Source organism: Monodon monoceros, unplaced genomic scaffold, assembly GCF_005190385.1.
Source record: "Monodon monoceros isolate NGI ecotype Baffin Bay Population unplaced genomic scaffold, NGI_Narwhal_1 Super_Scaffold_7, whole genome shotgun sequence".
Lineage (NCBI taxonomy): Eukaryota > Metazoa > Chordata > Mammalia > Artiodactyla > Monodontidae > Monodon > Monodon monoceros.
In genome coordinates, this window is record NW_021703784.1 from 99,461,122 (window position 1) to 99,477,651 (window position 16,530).

A 16,530-nucleotide genomic window follows, 5' to 3' on the forward strand; every position below is an offset into this window, starting at 1 on the left:
TGTGTGTGTGTGTGTGTGTGTGTGTGTGTGTGTGTGTGTGTGTGTGTCTCCTGAGGTGCACCAGCCCCAAGGCTGGGTCTCCCAAGGTCAAGGGTGAGTTGGGGCTGACGTGCAGCACCCACGGGGGGCGGTGGGGCACCAGGCTGGGGAGGGTGCTGGGTGCGTTGGAAGGGGTGTGCACGCATGGGGTTTGGGAGATGCAGCAGCAGCGGTGTCTGGCTCCTCACCATGCTGCTGGCTTCTCGGAGCCAAGCCCCTGACGCTCCTGTTATAATGCAAATATGTTGACACGTTAATCCCTCCACCCTTGGGAGCACATTGGGAGGATTAGCCCAGCACTTGCAAGGGACAGAGCTGAGTTCCCAAGCAAGAGGACGCAGGGTCCTCCAGCCCAGGCTGGAGCAGAGGGTGGGAATGGCTGCTGCAGTTGGAGGAGGCCGAGTCCAGGCTCCCAGATCCCCGGGTGTCTGAAAGAAGGACCTTGGATTCCTGGGGGGACTAAAGGATAAAAGAGACCCCCAAGGGTCCCCCCTCAACACCTTGGCCCCAGCTCTGTGTGCGAGGGTGCTGGGCAGCCCCGGTTAAGGTCCAGCGATTGCCAGGAGCTGGCGGCCACCCACTCTTCAGTGAAGACGCCGCCCCCCCCACCCCCCACCCCCCCACCGGCACTCCTGCGGGGCCAGGTGAAGGGTCTCATTGCACAACTGGAGAAGAAAGGTGCCGGGATCAGGCCCAACCTTTATTGGTCCCTCAGGAGGCCAGGATGGTGACATCTGAAGCTTGTCCCTCCCCTCCTGTGTGCATGTGTGTTTGTGCATATGTGAGCGGGTGCATGTGGGAGGGCGTGTGCATGCACACGTGCCTTGTACAATCCTGGTTACTGCAGCCCCCTCCTGTCACCTCCTCCCCAGTCCTAGGCAGAGCAACTTCGGGGACTCAGCCTCGGAAGGTGACATGGCTATTTCCGGGCCTGAATTCCTGCCAGTGGCAGCACGAGCGTGCGTGCGTGCGTGAGTGTGTATGTGAGTTCCGGAGAGGGAGATGCTTCTGCCCCCCCTTCCCTGAGCTGGCCCAGCTCCCCCTCATCTCTCCATAACCCCCCACATTGGACAGGAGCTGGGAGGCAGCAGAGAAATTGCAGGGGGCAGTTTCTTCACCTCTCTGAGCCTCACTTATCTGTAAAATGGGTGGACAGTGCCCACTCAGGAAAGCACCTAAGAGGGGCCCAACATGGCAGTGGGGTGAGAACAGTGATGGGGCCGCTCAGGCAGGGGATCAGCCCGGAGCGAGCAGGGTTGTGCATGGGGGCCCACGTGCTTGTGCTGCCACAGCTCAGCCTTGGGGACCCCAGCACTGTTCCTTATCCGATCAGGCTGCGCAAACCCAAAATAGCACCCCGAGGTCCAAAGAGATGACCCCCGGCCCTGGTGGGGAGCGAGACCACAAGATTCTTGGGAAGTCAAAGACCCTCCTCGGCTTTGCAAACCCCCTGCTCCCTCCCCTTCACAGCCTAGGCACTGCCCTGTGGCAATGAGGGGGTTCCACCTCCAGGGGTTACATTATTACATCAGCTAATAACAATAGACCCTCTTTTACAGACTGTCCCATTTTACAGATGAAGAAACAGACCCCAGGAGGTTTAGTCGCTTGCACAAGATCTCCTAGCCTATCTGGGATTCCAGCCCAGGTAGTCAGGGCCCAGGGAGGATCAGGGTACTGGGCAGATGACAGGGCTTGGGGACAGAGGGCAGCTGGGTGGCACACGGAGTGGACAGGTGGGGTGCCCAGGGCCACCTCCCCCAGCGAGGAGGCTGGTGGGCATGTCGGGGCCCCTCTGGAGGCAGTGCTGACCCTAGGTCCCAAGGGAGGCCCTGGCAGAGGCAGTTCCCACCCAAAGCCCATTCTGTCCCGTTCAGTTTTGAGCTGAAGTGCAAACAAGCCTCAGTGCCTGCTGCCGTCCCCCCACCCCACGCCAAATCAAATTCGGTGCTGATTTCAATGTGGGCGGCGGCCTGCCTTCCGGGGAGGGAGTGCGGGGGAGGCTGGCACAGGGGCCAGGCCCAACCACGGGCCTGGCAGGCGGGAGCTGGCGGGGATGAGGCCATTTGTCTGGGGCAGCCGGCTTGGCTGGCCGGGATCTTCCACCCAAATTAAATTTTAACCCAGCTCATAGATTTTCCAAGTCCGTCCCCTGCCACCCGCCAGGTCCACCACAGGCTTCAGCTTGGGCCGGCACAGGGACAGCTTCGTTCAATGTTCTACGTAGCTGCAGGGCAGCGGGGTCTGCCCGCCTTGGGGAGAAGGGACAGTCATGCACGGACAGGCCTGGAGGTCCTGCCAGGCGCCGGCTACTGGGGTTGACCAAGGGCCCAGCCTGTCTGTCCCAAGCGGAAGCTTGGTGTCACCAGCTGGGGGCCCTAAAGGCCTGGGCCAGGGTCCCAGTGGGGCTGTGGGGGCTCTGCTGTCAGAAAGGTCTGGGTTCAAATCACAGCCCCACCTCTTCCTGGACAGGAGGCGGGTCTCCTAACTTCTCCAGGCCTCAGTTTGCTCAGCTTGCGGTGGAGGAATCATAGCGCCCCCTGGAGGATGTAGGGGGAATAAGGAAGGTGATGTAGATAATGCCGTGGAACGAAGTGGGCTCCTCTGGGGGCCACCACCAACCTGCGCACTCAGAGAGGTGGGCTGGGTGCCCCTTCCTCTGCCCACAGCCCCTGCCCCCGGAAGACAGCGAGTGGCCTGGTGCCCAAAGGGGAAGAGCAGGGGTGGCCACTGCAGGAGCAATCTGGGAAGCCCATAGGCCTCCTTCCTTTGCCCCCTCCCCCTGGAGCACTGGGGGCTGCACGCTGAGATATGATGGGAGCCCTAGGGCTGGGGTGGGGAGCTTGGCCACCCTGCCCAAGGCCCTCTGTGCAGGGCCAAGGGAAGCTTCCCTTAGCTGTTAATTGTTGTTTGTGCAGGTGTAAGGTGCACGGCAGGCCACACACCAGCTGAAGTACCAGCTCCGTGTACCACCCCCAGCTCAGAGGACAAAACGTTCCTGCCTGCCCCAGACCTCCCCTCCCCGGTTTTCTACTCTCAAGTCTCAACCTGCCCCTCCCCCTCTGCTCCGCCCTCCCCGGTACCCCGCTGCCCTCAGGATGAAGTGCAGGCCCATTCCCCGGGTGCCGCCAGCTGACTGACCTCTCCCTGGCCCCGGCCCGGCCCAGGTGGGCTTTTCTCATTACCTCCCCGAGCCGGCCTTCTCCCTGCTGCTGACTCCCACCCTGCTCCAGGTATCATATTGTCCATGTTGGCTCACGTTTAGGGAAGAAAGGGAGGAGAGAAGGAAGGAGGGAGGGTTATCATACCCACAGCACAGGTGACGGCACTGGGGGATCTGTGACTCGCCCGGGTCCCCAGGCAGTTGCCGGCAGAGCCGAGGTCGGCGGGACTGTAACTTCGCCCTCCTTCCTCCCCCGCCCTGTGACTGCTGCAGCCCCCCTGGAAACAGTGGTAGGAGAAGCAGGGCTGATGCTGCCCCCTCTCCTCCACTGCAGGGGTGCAGAGAGGAGAACCAGAGAAGCCTTTTCCATGTAGAGACCCCTTCCTTGGCCCCCACACCTCCTGGCCGACGCTCCCAGAACACACTGGGTCCTGACACACGCAGGGTGCCTGGTTCCCCACCCTTCATGACCCGCAGGCCCTCGGCCCACCTCGCTCTGCTGGCCTTTTCCCACACAGTGGCCACGTGGCCACCTCAGCTATGCCCCCAGATGCATGTTCGTCCTGCATCAGCGGTGCACAGCTAACAGCCCCACCAGTAAACGAATGATGCGGGGCCGTATTTCACCTGCACCCAAACGTGGACCACGAAGGACTTAAAATAAATCATGGCGCAGTCAAGTGAGGCCCGGGAATTGCAGGTCTGGCAGAAGCGCACCTGTGCTGGCCTCCTGCTCCCCTGGGGCTCCAGCCCCATGTTGGTGCCCAGAACTGGGCCTTCTGGAAGGCCCCCAGGACCTAAGGAGGGAAACAAGCTGGCTGCTGTCCCCTCTGAAAGCAGGCCAGACGGGGGATCCTGCTTCTGCTGCCCGGGGAGGGAACATGTGGGCAGATCAGGGCAGGGGAGCTCCTTCACGGTCTCACCACTCAGACCTCCCCCCCTCTTCCACCCATGCCCCCCCGCCCCGGGGCTGTAGGTCATGCCGGCTCCCCACAACCCAAGCCCCTTGCTCAGGGCAACAGGAGAACCCAGGCCGAGGGAGGGGCTTGGGGCATGTGGCTCTCACCGAGCAGGCTGTGTTCTCTAGGCCCTAGAACGGGCAGGGTCAAGCTGGGTGCAAGCCTCACCACCCCCTGAAGGAGCTCTGGGCTAGGAGACAGGGACCCAGGTCCCAAGCTGCCGGGCATTGCCACGGATGCCCCGAGGTGATGGTGGCCCGTAGAATGGGCACAGCTAGAGCCAGTGTCCTGCCAGCCTCACTCCCCACAGCCCAGGTGTGGATGGCTGGTGGGCGGGATGCCTGGCCCAGCATCTCTGCACTCCGGGGTCCATCGACTACTTTCCTTGTGGGCGAGGGCGGGTGATAGCTTAGCTCCCCTTAGCTTCTGGGGCGAGGGAGAGGCCGGAGAGGCCCAGATTGTGTCAGGAGGGGAGTCCAGGCCTCCTCAGCTGTTTGAGGGCCCAGGGGGGGCTCTGCCCCAGGTCACCCAGTCCAGCGGGTTCCCACATTATCACTGTCCCCCATCACCACCCGCCTCTCCTGGCCTCCTCCTCTGGCTCTCCCCATAGACACGTGGGCCCCTGTGAGCCTCCCGCCCCCACCCCAGGGCCTCGGGGACTCTGTTACTCAGACAGTGCTTGCAAAATTAAAGTTGAGCCACCAGGGGACTCCTCCAGGTGAGTCGATTAAAGCCGCTGTGTCCCCTGGGGAGAGACAGGAGGGCACCCTGGGGAGCCGTAACCAGGATGGAGGGGCCTGTGTGTCTAGAGGCTCAGCTGCCAGGCAGGGCTGGGGACGGGTGGCAGGGACTCGGGGGCAGGGAGGCCGGGTCCAGCCCCAGCTCTGCCCCTCTGAAGCTGCGAGACCTCAGACAGACTGCTCTGGAAGCCTCAGGTTCCTCAGCTGTGAAAAGGAGGCACAGGCACCACCATGCTCCTTGTAGGGCCACCGCTGTGAGGGTGAGCCTCAGCAGAGAAGGCGGGCGCTCGGTAACTGCCAGCCTCGCGCTCCCCGACTTGTCCCCTGCACGTGGCAGCCGGGACTGTGGCCATCTGCAGTGCAGCCACGTGATGGCCTTGGTCCCTGTGCTGTCCTGGGCAGAGCGCCCAGCTCAGGGCTCCCTGTGAGGTATCTGTGTCCCCCTTCCGCCCACTGGCCTCCGCACCCCAGCCCCGGCATCCCTCTTGCAGGTACTCACAGGGTCCCTTCTGGCACCATGTCACACACACCGGGACGCCTGTGAGGGGCTGCTGTCTGCCTGAGCCCCCGATGGCACCGCCTCTCATCCCTGTGGCTCCAGGGTGCACAGCCCCTTACAGCTTTGTCCTGCACTTAAGTCACTTAAACTCTCTGCGTCTCAGTTGTCTCATCTGTGAAAAGGGGACAGTATGCTTCCTCACAGGGTCGTTAAGAGTATGAAACGAGTCAATGCAGACAGTAGAAGACTTTGAACGTACGTGGCACACAGGAGGCCCTCAGGAGGTGGAAGCGGCTATTCTGTTGTCACTTCGCAGGGGATCAGAGTGTACTGGAGGGGCTGTTCACACAGCCATGGACATGGTTAGGGAAACCTGCACAGGAAGGGGAGGCTCTCTGGGCTGGGGACAGTAGGGAGAGTCACCACGCAGGTCTGAGGGGGAGTGGAGGCAGTGGTAGCCAGAGAGAGTAGCCAGGGCCGTCAGCGGGTCCCTGAACAACAGAGAGACGCGGCCCGGGAGTCCGTGCTGCACCCGGCTCCCCTCCCTCCCTCTGCGCTGCTGCTGGGGCTCCCCACGGCCGAGCCCAGCCAGAAGCCAGGGCTCCAGGAGCTCGCTGGTGACCACAGCCTCCTGGGCCTAGAGCAGGCTGGAGAGTGATCTGAAGGGATAGCATGCACAGCCTCTCAGAGTCCCACGGGCCCTGGAACAGGATGCAGACAGGCGATGGTGAAGACACTTCACATAGGTTAAGAGCACCCACAGGCTCTGGGTCAGAAAGAGCAGGGTCCTGGCCTCGACTCTGCTGTGAGACCAGGATAGGGTGACCAGCTGTCCCGGGTTGCCCAGGATTTATGCTAAAACTGGGAAAGTCCCAGGCAAAACAGGACCTGTGGGTCATCCTGGACCTGGGCCAAGGTACCTCACGCCTCTGAGCCTCAGTTTCCTCGTCTGTAACATGGAGAAGTAGCCCTCTACCTGGGTGAGCAGGCCTGGGAAAATCAAATCAGACCCAGCCGGTGGATGGGATGGGCGTGTGGGTCTCTAGCCCTTGCCTGTCCTCAGGAAATGGATCCAAGGGTGTTTTTCCCGACCAGGACCCTAATAGTCAGCAGTTATTTATCGTCGAGTTTCCTAGTGGGTAGGAAAGCCACAAATAAGTAAATTCAGGCAGCAGGGCACAATTACTGAGCCCAGTGCTTTATTTCCCCATCTCCTCTCCAGCCCGGGCCGGCTTTCGGTCAATAATAATTTACGGTGCAGGGCTTCTCTGGTGGCGCAGTGGGTTAAGAATCCGCCTACCAATGCAGGGGACACAGGTTCGAGCCCTGGTCAGGGAAGATCCCACATACCGCAGAGCAACTAAGCCCGTGCGCCACAACTACTGAGCCTGCGCTCTAGAGCCCGCGAGCCACAACTACTGAGCCCATGTGCCACAACTACTGGAGCCCGAGTGCCTAGAGCCGGTGCTCCACAACAAGAGAAGCCACCGCAGCGAGAAGCACGCGCACCGCAACGAAGAGTAGTTCCCGCTTGCCACAGCTAGAGAAAGGCCGCGTGCAGCAACGGAGACCCAACGCAGCTAAAAATAAATAAATAAATAGATAAAATTTATTAAAAAAAAATTGTGATGCATCCCCTGCAAGAGAGGGGCGGTGGCCAAAAAACCACGGTAGGTTGGAGTCACCCTCCCTGTACCAGCTCTGTGCTCACAGGTGGCGGTGACGGCTAGGGTGGGGGCTGGGGAGGGAGGCCAGCGGCCCAGCGCACAAGGGAGGAGGCAGAAGGGGGAAGCATGGGCGCCGCTGCAGGGGCGCCCCTGGAGGAGAGCAGAGGGGAGCAGGCAGCTGAAGTGCTGACCGGCCCCAGGCGTGTCCCTGACCACCAATCAGGCCCACATTCTGAGCCAGAGGTATCGCAAGACTAAAATGGGGCAAGGGAACAGCAGTGGGTCTCTTCACGGAGCAGTTTGGGGTTTGTCTCCGGTGGGAGCCGAGGGGAGCAGGGCCTGAGACAGGGGTCCTGTGCCTGAGCTCATGGGAAAAACCTAAGGGAGGACGTGAACCGGGAGAGGAGGGGAAGGGAGGAGCGTAGTGGTGGTCCTGGCCCGGATCTAATTCACGGGGGCTCCAGAGCAGAAATTGCACAGAGTGGTGTCTCGCTGAGGCCTCAGGGCCAGCCAGTGGTCTCCGTGACCCTGCTTGCTGGAGGAGGAGGGAGAGGGCGTGAGCGGCTGGCGGGGAGGCTGGAGCCGCCAGCAGCCTCCAGTCACAGTACCTGGTCTAGGGGTTCGGGGGCCCGGAGGCCTCCACCAAAGGGTCTCCAGCCCACAGAGCCTTTGCCAGCGTTTACGCTGCTGAAGAAGGAAAGGGCTGTGATTTGTATTTCATAATTTACACAGCTGATTTCATCACGTTTCATGTTCTGACATGTTTCCTGCCATGACAATTTCATTCTTCCCTCTGGGGACACGAGGGCGTTAAACTGGGATGCGGGGCGGAGGTGGCACCGAGCTAAGCTCCTGTCCCAGGGCCAGGCTGGTGCGAGGGAGAGTCAGACGCAGCAGGAGTCTGCTGGTCTGGGGCCACAGGCTGAGGCTGGGGCAGAGGGGCTGCAGGAGGGAGGTGGGTTTCCCAGGCAGTCCGACGGGACGCCGAGGGAAGAACTTTACCAAGAACACTTGTCTCAGGGGTTATGATGATAATAACCGCTGGCTCCCACATGTGCCTGGTCCTTAGGGCATCTACACGGTACCTCCTGGGATCGTCACCACAGGCCCATGAGGTGCTGTGAGGTGCTTCCCTCATTACTCCATCTCATAGATGCAGAAACCGGCCGCTCAGAGACATAACACACTGGCCCCAAGTAACACAGCTGTTGAAGCTACACAAGGAGTTCAACTCCGACCTCTGACTCCAGGCTGTTAACCACCTATTAACGGCCCTCCTAACCCTGTAGCCACATCCCAGTGCCCCAAGGAGGCAGCAGAGGCCCCAACAGGTCAAGGACTCATCCAAGGTCATCTAGCACTGAAGCACTCTCCCTGTGCCCACTATGGGCACTCCCAGGTTGCCCCTGCCTCCCAGCCCTCCCTCTATCCCCACTGTGACCCCAGCCCATCTGGGGAGGCCCCAGGCTCCATTTTCTGGCAGGAGCTGGGCAGAAACCTAATTTGCAAACAATGGACAGGGGAGAGGCAGCCTGGCTGCCCACTCTTAATTAAGGGGGCTCCCTCCTGAAGGCCTCAAAAAACAACCCTCCCAAGCCAGGGCCAGCAGCATGCCCTGGTGTGTTCAGAAGGCCAGACTGGGCCCCTGCCGCTGTCCCCCACCCACTGGATAATGGGCTGCCCCCCTGCTTGGCCTGTTTTAGGGACAGCAAGTTGGTCCTGGGATAGCTGGTAGCACCGCACATGGCCGACCCCCTCCTGGCCCTCATCAAGGGCAGTGCGACTGGGGGGGGGGGGAGGGAGGTGGCACTGCACCTTCTCAAGGCCAGCCGCCCAGAGAAGCTCTGAACACAGCCTCAAGGAGGGCCCCAACTTCCACCACTGATGCTTCCCTTTTCTTGTCTTTTCTTTCTGCCTGGCACTTACAAAAATTAAACACGGATGGTTTCATCTTGGGAGAATTAGTATTCTAGGCAGGGCTGGGGGACGTGATTGGAATGTCAAGGCCAGAGTCACAGAGCTGGAAGGGAAGGGAAGAGGGGCCCTGGGGTGGGGGCAGAGGGCTCCAACCTGCCCAGGAAGCACTGTGGGGCCTGCGAGGGGCAGCCTGCTTCCAGTGCACTGGCTTCACCTGGCCTCCAGGGGTAAGGACGAGGCTGGGTGTGGCCGGAGGAGGCAGCATCGGTCCAGGGCTGGAGGAGGAGGCGATGGGGGCAGCTCAGGACAGAGATTGCATCTGGCCAGGACCTGTGGCTTCCCGTGGCCCCAGAGCAGCTTACCTACACATCCACCCCCTCCCTCATTTGGCCCGCATTCACTGATGCGTGTGCCTCTCGTGTGCTAGGCACCGAGCTGGGGGGGGGGGGGCGGGGTTAAGGGCAGAGACATGCCTGTCCTCACCACTGCCTGGCACACAGCAGACACTCACCAAACACCATACTGTGTCTCCCAAAGCGTGATCTGAAGAACGTGCTAACAGGTTAACAGAGGTTAACAGGTAACCGCTGGAGCGAACAGGGTTAAATTGGTATCTTTGAGACGGGACTTCTCAGAGCCTTTAACACGCCGACGCGCCCTGTGTACCGGGTTGGGGGAGCGCTGGCCTGCAGCCTCCTGCCCGTCTGAGCGCAGCCCTCTGGTCCTGGCCACACAGGAAATGTGCTGTGGGCACAGAGCTGAGTCGAGAGTGGGTTTGTGTTCGGGCTCCGCGGTGGACCCACTGTGTGACCTTGGGCAGGCTGCTGAGTATCTCTGTTTCCTCAGGTGGGAAATTGAAACGGTAATAATAGTGTCTGTGGCTTCAGTGAGGTGACGTAAGAATAGTGCCTGCCTCAGACTTAATACGGGGTTGCTACTGTTGTTGTCATTGTTGTATCATTATTATCCACTTAGCTCTGTGTGCCTGGGCTGTAGTCAGAACTCAATCAGTTTAGCTACGGTTGTTGTCACTGCTGCTGACACAGTCCTTGCCCTTAAGAGGTCACAGCCAGGGGGTTAAAGACAATTAGAATCCAGGGTGGAGAGTACAGGGCTGGGGCTTTGTGGAGGTAGCCAGAAGGAACCACAGCATGGCTGCAAGAGCAGACCTCAGGGGATTGGCTAGGCCCCCACCTGACATGGTCATCCTCATCCAGCCTCACTGCTAAGCGGCCATCCAGCCTGGGCCTTGGCACCCGCGGCAATGGAAGTCTGGCCCATCTTTGGGCATCTCTGCCTGTTACAGATTTCTTCCTTAACTCAATCTCTCCTGGTCCTTCTAGTTCTTGGGCCTCCCCAGAGTAGGCTGGTCTTCCTTCTCTAGGTCAGCTGTCCAGAAAACGGAGGACAGGGGACCAGCTCTCTTCCCCGAACCGTCCCATCCTCCCTCCGTCACTGCCCTAGCTGCCTCTCACTCCTCTGGGTCTCCTGCCCTGCAGTGTGGCTGTGCATCTCATGGAGCCCAGACTGAACAGGGTTCCTGTTTAGTCTGACCTGGGCAGAAGCAGGCAGGGAGCAGGGTGCAGTCTGTCCCTCCTTTCAACACAGCCCATCCAGAACTAGGAGCTGGGGCCCTCCGCGTCTGGAGCAGTCGGTCACCTCGCTCTGCAGACACAGAGAAAGCCAGTCTAATAGAGAGCAGGGTGCCAGGGGAGCCTGAGAGGCCATTCTAAAGGAGGCTGGGGACAAGGGAGGGTCAGGGAAGGCTTCCTGGAGGAGGCGGCGGCACTTATCAGCCAGAACCAAATGGCAGGCTCCCAGAGCAAAGACCTTCTGAGTCACCCAATCCGCCCCCATGTGACCACAGGGAGACTGGCAGAGCCGTTTGGTTGCTTGCATCACAGGTCGGACTCCAGGAGCTAACTATTCAGGTATTATAGGAGGGATCATTTATCTCAAGGAAATGTGGTTCGGAGAGGCCAACCACAGAGGCCAGAGACCCGGCAATGCTGGAGCCCCAGCTCCTTGTCTACCAGGATTCAGAAAGTCCCCCCACCCATCGTGACCATGGCATCCCTGTCCATGGGGTCCATGGGGGTGGGGGGACTCTGAGGCCAGGGAATCGCTTTAGCCCAGTGCCCGCTGTCTGGGCCTGTATCCTGGAAGGTGAGTGCCGGTTTTTTGGTGCCCACAGGACAGGGAAGCAGCTGCCAGGCGAGGCCGGCCCATGTGCTCCAGGAGTGAAGGTACCAGGGGCCTCGTTAGCCGCAGCTTCAAAGAGCCCCATTATTAACAAAACACGCCCTGAATCCTTTTTCTTCCTCTTTCTATCCTTAAGGCAGATTCCCAAATGAAAAGGAAAATATACATGAGTGGCAATGAGGGAACCTCAGAGGAAAGCCAAGCGGCTGCAGAGCCGGCAAGGAGCATCCATCCACCCTCGCGTGGGGTGTGGGCTTCCTTTCTTGATTTAAAATAGTCCCTCCCTTTTCCCTTCCTCCCAATTCAGCTGGTCTCTCAGACTGTGCTTTAAGTCCTTTTGAAGTGTTACAACCATTTTCTCCTCTTTCAATTAACAACAAGAAAAGGAAGCTAATAGCTTCCTGAGCCACTCGCTGTAAATATTAACAAAGCCTGGCCGCCTGGCCTGGGCGGCGTGCGTTGCTCCCAGCTGGAGAGTGAGTTTACGGGAAGGAGGGGAGGGGCGAGAGATTTCCAACGCAGAGGCGAAAATCCCTTGGCACAGGCTTCTGCTGGTGCAGGGAATCTGAAGAGCCGGGGAGCCAGGCGAGGGGGAGCCAGGCGAGAGGGTGCCTGTCCCTGGGGGCTGGGGGTCGGCACAGCTGGCGAGAGGGAAGTAGATACTTCTGGAAGAAAAGGCGGCTTCCACCAGCTGCACCTGAGTAACTTGGAGGATGGAGGTGCGTGGCCTGGAACCCCAGCTCATGGCTTTGAGTGTGGTCAGTGGTGGGGGTCTAAGGAGGAGTGGCCCTTTGAATGCAGCAGCTGGAGGGGCACTGAGGTCCCCCGGCTGCAAGCTAAACCCCGAGGACCTGCCTGTGCCCATAGGGTGTAGGGCTCCTGAAGGAATCTGAGGCTGGGGAGGGGGCTGAGGGAAGGGGCTGTGGAGGAGGGGAGCTAAGACCCCACGAGCAGAGCCTGGGCTCTGAAAGCTCCTCATCCTGCTCCCTGGGAGGCCACTAACTGTGACCCCCATGACCCCAAACCTACCAGACACACCAGCAAAGCCCTGCTTCAAACATCTGCTCGAGAGTTATGGCATGTAGACTCTGCAGGGCCCATCTTGTGGCCAGGGTGGCCAGGGGCCCGGGTAAGAGCATGCAGAGGCTGGTGGCCGGGAGGGGACCGGGTCTTCTGCCTGGGGCTCCCACCACCTGCATCCACTGAGGGCCAACCCGGCTAAGAGCTCACAGTGGGGTGCGGTGGGAAACGCACAGCCACTGTTCTGTTGGCAAAGGCCAACTTCCTGAGAAAGGCCTGGCCTTCGCTGCCGCTACGCCAGACTCATCCTCCCCGGGCTCCCACGGGCTGGACACAGCCGGTTACGACAAGCCCTGTGGGGTAGACCTGGCCAGCAGGCAGCCCCTTCCTGGGAGCCGCAGGCAGCGGGCAAAGGCCACGAATGCCCCGTGTCGTGCACAGGCTGGCCCCACTGCTGCGTCCCTCTACGCGGGCAGAGGGGCAGGCCTTGGAGCTCCTTGTGCCCTCACCCTCCTCCATCCCTCCCGAACGGCAGGACCACCTGCAGCCCCCGTCGAGGGCCTTCCCGCCCTCGGGCTGGGAGCAGTGGTCACGAGCCCAGCCGAGTGCCAGCGCCCTTGGCCAGCCTGCGCCCTCGCCCGCTCTCGCAGCTCCCGCGGCACCGAGTCCCTCCTGCCGCCCACTGGCTTGGAGGAGATTTCAAAGGCACGAGACCACTCCAGGTGCGGGAGGCCTCTGCAGGCACCCGCCCGCTCTTCTGTCTCACCGCTGCCCAGGGATGACAGTGCCCACTTGACGGCCTTTCTAGGTGCCCGCTGCTCGGCCACATTGTGGGGGCAGCACCCTAAACTGGTACAGCCACGCCTGGAAGAGCCTGGGACCCTGGAGCCAGCGGCTTCTCTGCTCTGGGCACTGCCCGCCGGCTCACACGCTTGCACACCCATCCCTGAAAGTCTGGGTTTTGTCAGGAAATGGTTTAATTAGCAGAGCGGAGGCTGGGAGGGTTCACGCCTGAATGCAGGCTCCCTCACCTCCTCCCCTTCTCACCCGCGATGCTGTGCGGGTGCCATGCTGCCGTGCCAAGCCTTGGGGCCAGAGCGAGTGAGAAGGGGGGCCGGGGGGCCGAATCACATGCAGAGGGATGGGCTGGAGCCTCCAGCACGCCCCCTCCAGAGGCCTCCCTGCTGCCCCGCCCAGGGCACCTAGAACCAACACCCACCTCGGGCAGGCTCAGAGCCCCCGGCGGGCCAGCCACCCATGGCGCTGCTTCATGTGGTCACGGGAGCCACCCTCAGCCACCCTCCAGTGAGGAGGAGAAGGGGGAAGGAACCCACTCAGCCCCTGGGCTTGTCTTCAGGGAGACCTCCAAGTCAGTCCCTTCCCCTCAAGCCCCCTGCTCTCCACCCCTCCTCCTGAGGACATTGTCCCAGCCTCTCACTGGTCCCCTCCCATGCACCCCGGTACCCTCCAATTCTCCACGAAGGTCTGGTCATGCCCCTTCCTGCCTGGGCACCCTCACTGGCTGCCCACTTCCCTCAAAATGAAGACCAGGCCCCTCAGCAGAGCATTTGAAACTCCCCCTAAGAATCCCATCTCCCACTTCAGCTTAGATCATTGCCCTCCACTAACTCAGAGCTTTGGGACACCAACCTTCTCACTGCACCAAGCCCTCTCACCTCTGAGCCTTTGCATATGCTGTTCCCTCAGCCTGAAACGCCCTTCCTGCCTAACCCCCTACCGTGCTGACTCTGTTACAGGAGCAGTCCACACTCCCAAAAGGAAAAGCTCTCCCTGACCCATGGCCCTGGCCCCCAGCCCTCTGCATCCCGGATAGAGGGCACATGACTGTGGCAGCACCCGGGTCCACGCTGGCACGAGTGAGGAGTGAGTGACACACACACTGCAGTGCGGGAGAAGGGACAGGCCCTGTGGATGGCCGTCCTCATGGCAGGAAGTCAGCAGCCACGGAACAAACTCCAGGTTTGAGTCACAAAGAGCCTTTTCATCTCTAGAGGTCAGATACAGATGTTGACCTCAGCCTGGAAGTCTAAAATGAAAGAACACCCTGGGTCTCCTAGCTCGCGCCAGCTCTGACCTGCTTACAATGATCTAAACTCTGCCCTCTTTGCCACAGGGCAGCTCTGCCCATGGAGGGGGCAGGCATGTTGTTCATTTAAAACGCCACTCGGCTAAGTCACCAGCCATAAAGCCCACCTGGGTTTCCAGCAGCACATACAGGAATCTGATTAATGACACACACATAAAATCCATCCCAAAGAGCCATAGGTTGGAAAGAAGCAGGAAGACTAATTGCTAATATAGGAATTAATATCAGTGAGTATTGATCTTCAAGGCAGGTGGGAACTGTAAAGCTGCAGAGCGTTTCCACTTCAGGTGGAGGCCCTGGGGTCCAAAGTTGGGGTGGCCACCCTGAAAGATGGACGGGGGGACCCCGGCCACACCTGCGCCACTCTAGCTTGCCATTGACTATTGTGATGTGGGAGTCTAGAGGACCCCAGAACCACAGCACAGTGTCACCTTCCCCAGAAGGCCCCCTGTGATCCAGGCACCCCCCCCCCCAACACACACCCAGGCTGGGCAAGGAGCGGCTTTTGGCTCTGCTAATGCCCTATGTGTGTCTCACACTGTGGCCTTCTGCAAACCAGTGGCCTCCCCCACTGGACCATGAGCTCCTAGAGGACAGAGGCTCCTCTTTAGGTCCCTGTGTCCTGCACAGTGGCGGGAGTGTGATGGGTCTCAATACACATTTGCCAGATAGATGGATGGATGGATGTAGAGATGGAAAAATAGACGGACAGATGGAAAGATGGACAGGTAGATGGATGAGTGGAGAGATAGCGGGTGGTAGAGAGAGCTGTACAGACGGATGGATGGAGAGATGGACAGATGGATGGAAAGATGGATAGATGGATGGAGAGATAGATGGTTGATGGATGGATGGAAAGATGGATGAATGGATGGATAATTGCATGACAGGGACTCAGGAGAAACCCAAGGTCCCTGGGTGCATGGGCCTAAGGGCCACCTTGTGTTTCTGTTGCACTGAGACTTGGCATCCTGCAGGGAGAAGGAAACTGGCCCAGAGTTCAAGGTCCTCGCTGTCATGTAAGTCATACAAACTTAGACAAGTCTCCCCCTTCTCAGTGTCACTGCACCTGCACGGTGTGGACAGTCCTCCCTGCCCCGCCAGCTGTGCTGGGTTGTCCCGAGGCTCAGGGGAAATGGCAAATTAGAAATGACCTGCAGAAGGATAAGGGACATTGTCCCCTTGTAAATGGCGTATATGTACAGGCAGACAGATCTGGCCAAAATGCAGAGACTGCTATAGAGACGTGGGATTGTGCACTTGGCTTTCTTTCCCCCCTTTCCAATTTCTTTTAATACAGTTATGATGTTGTTATTTATAACAAAAAGTAAAATTGTGTAAGCATCTCAAGTGCTTACAGATGGAAGCTTTTATTACGTTGACCCAAAAAACTGTTCTTTGGCCCTGGAACGCAGGGACAAGACCTACGGGAACAGGGGACGGCCGAGGCAAGGAGGGTGAGCAGAGGCTGTCCTGTGATCAGAGTGCCCAGAACTGGCCAAGGAGCGGCTCCAGCTTACTGAGACCCTGGGACCATGAAGATTCACTTTGTCCTTGGTCAACTCGACTGAGGACTTTGCTTGCACTGCGTGGCCTAGGCTTACTCGATCCAATACTGTGCCCACTGGGGACTGCATGGCCCTGATGCTAGGCGTGTGCCAGAAGGGCTCAGGAGGTATTCCTGGGCCCAGCGCATGCAGGTGGCTACAACATAATCATGCACCCATGCGGGGAAAGTGCTCTCACCTCACAAGCACTGTGGCCAGGCTGCCCTTGGAGTACACACACCCCAGACACCCAAGAGGCAGCCGCTCACCCAGAAGCACGCAAGGAGCCCATATCCTCAGTGGGGCCTGGGGCGTGCAGTGCTGCCTGATTCCCAGGAGGACTACACTCAGGGAAGGGGGATGCAGGGGAGGGTTACCCAGAATGCACAAGGCTGGACAGGCCCACTGAGAGCCTTGCTTGGACCCTTGATTTTCTAAATGAGAAAGCAGAGTGGGGAGTTCACTGGGTGCATTTATTAAGCACCTACTGTGTGCAAGGCACTGACTCAGGCACTAGGGGATCAGCCTCAGGCGAGCGGATGTGGTCTCTTCCTTGAACCAGCAAGCTAATTCCTTTCAAGACATTATGTCATTGCCCTCACGGTTTGTGCAACCCTGCAGACAGAGAGGAGGTGAGGGGTGATGTTGGATGGACACTTGCAGGAGGGGG

The 16,530-nt window shown here is 59.7% G+C and overlaps 1 protein-coding gene across 2 annotated transcripts in view; it reads right to left on the reverse strand.

Moving 5' to 3' along the window:
- Positions 1-16,530, reverse strand: part of MACROD1 (mono-ADP ribosylhydrolase 1) — a 151,897-nt gene that overhangs the window by 79,864 nt on the left and 55,503 nt on the right. The gene's annotated exons all lie outside the window — the stretch shown is intronic.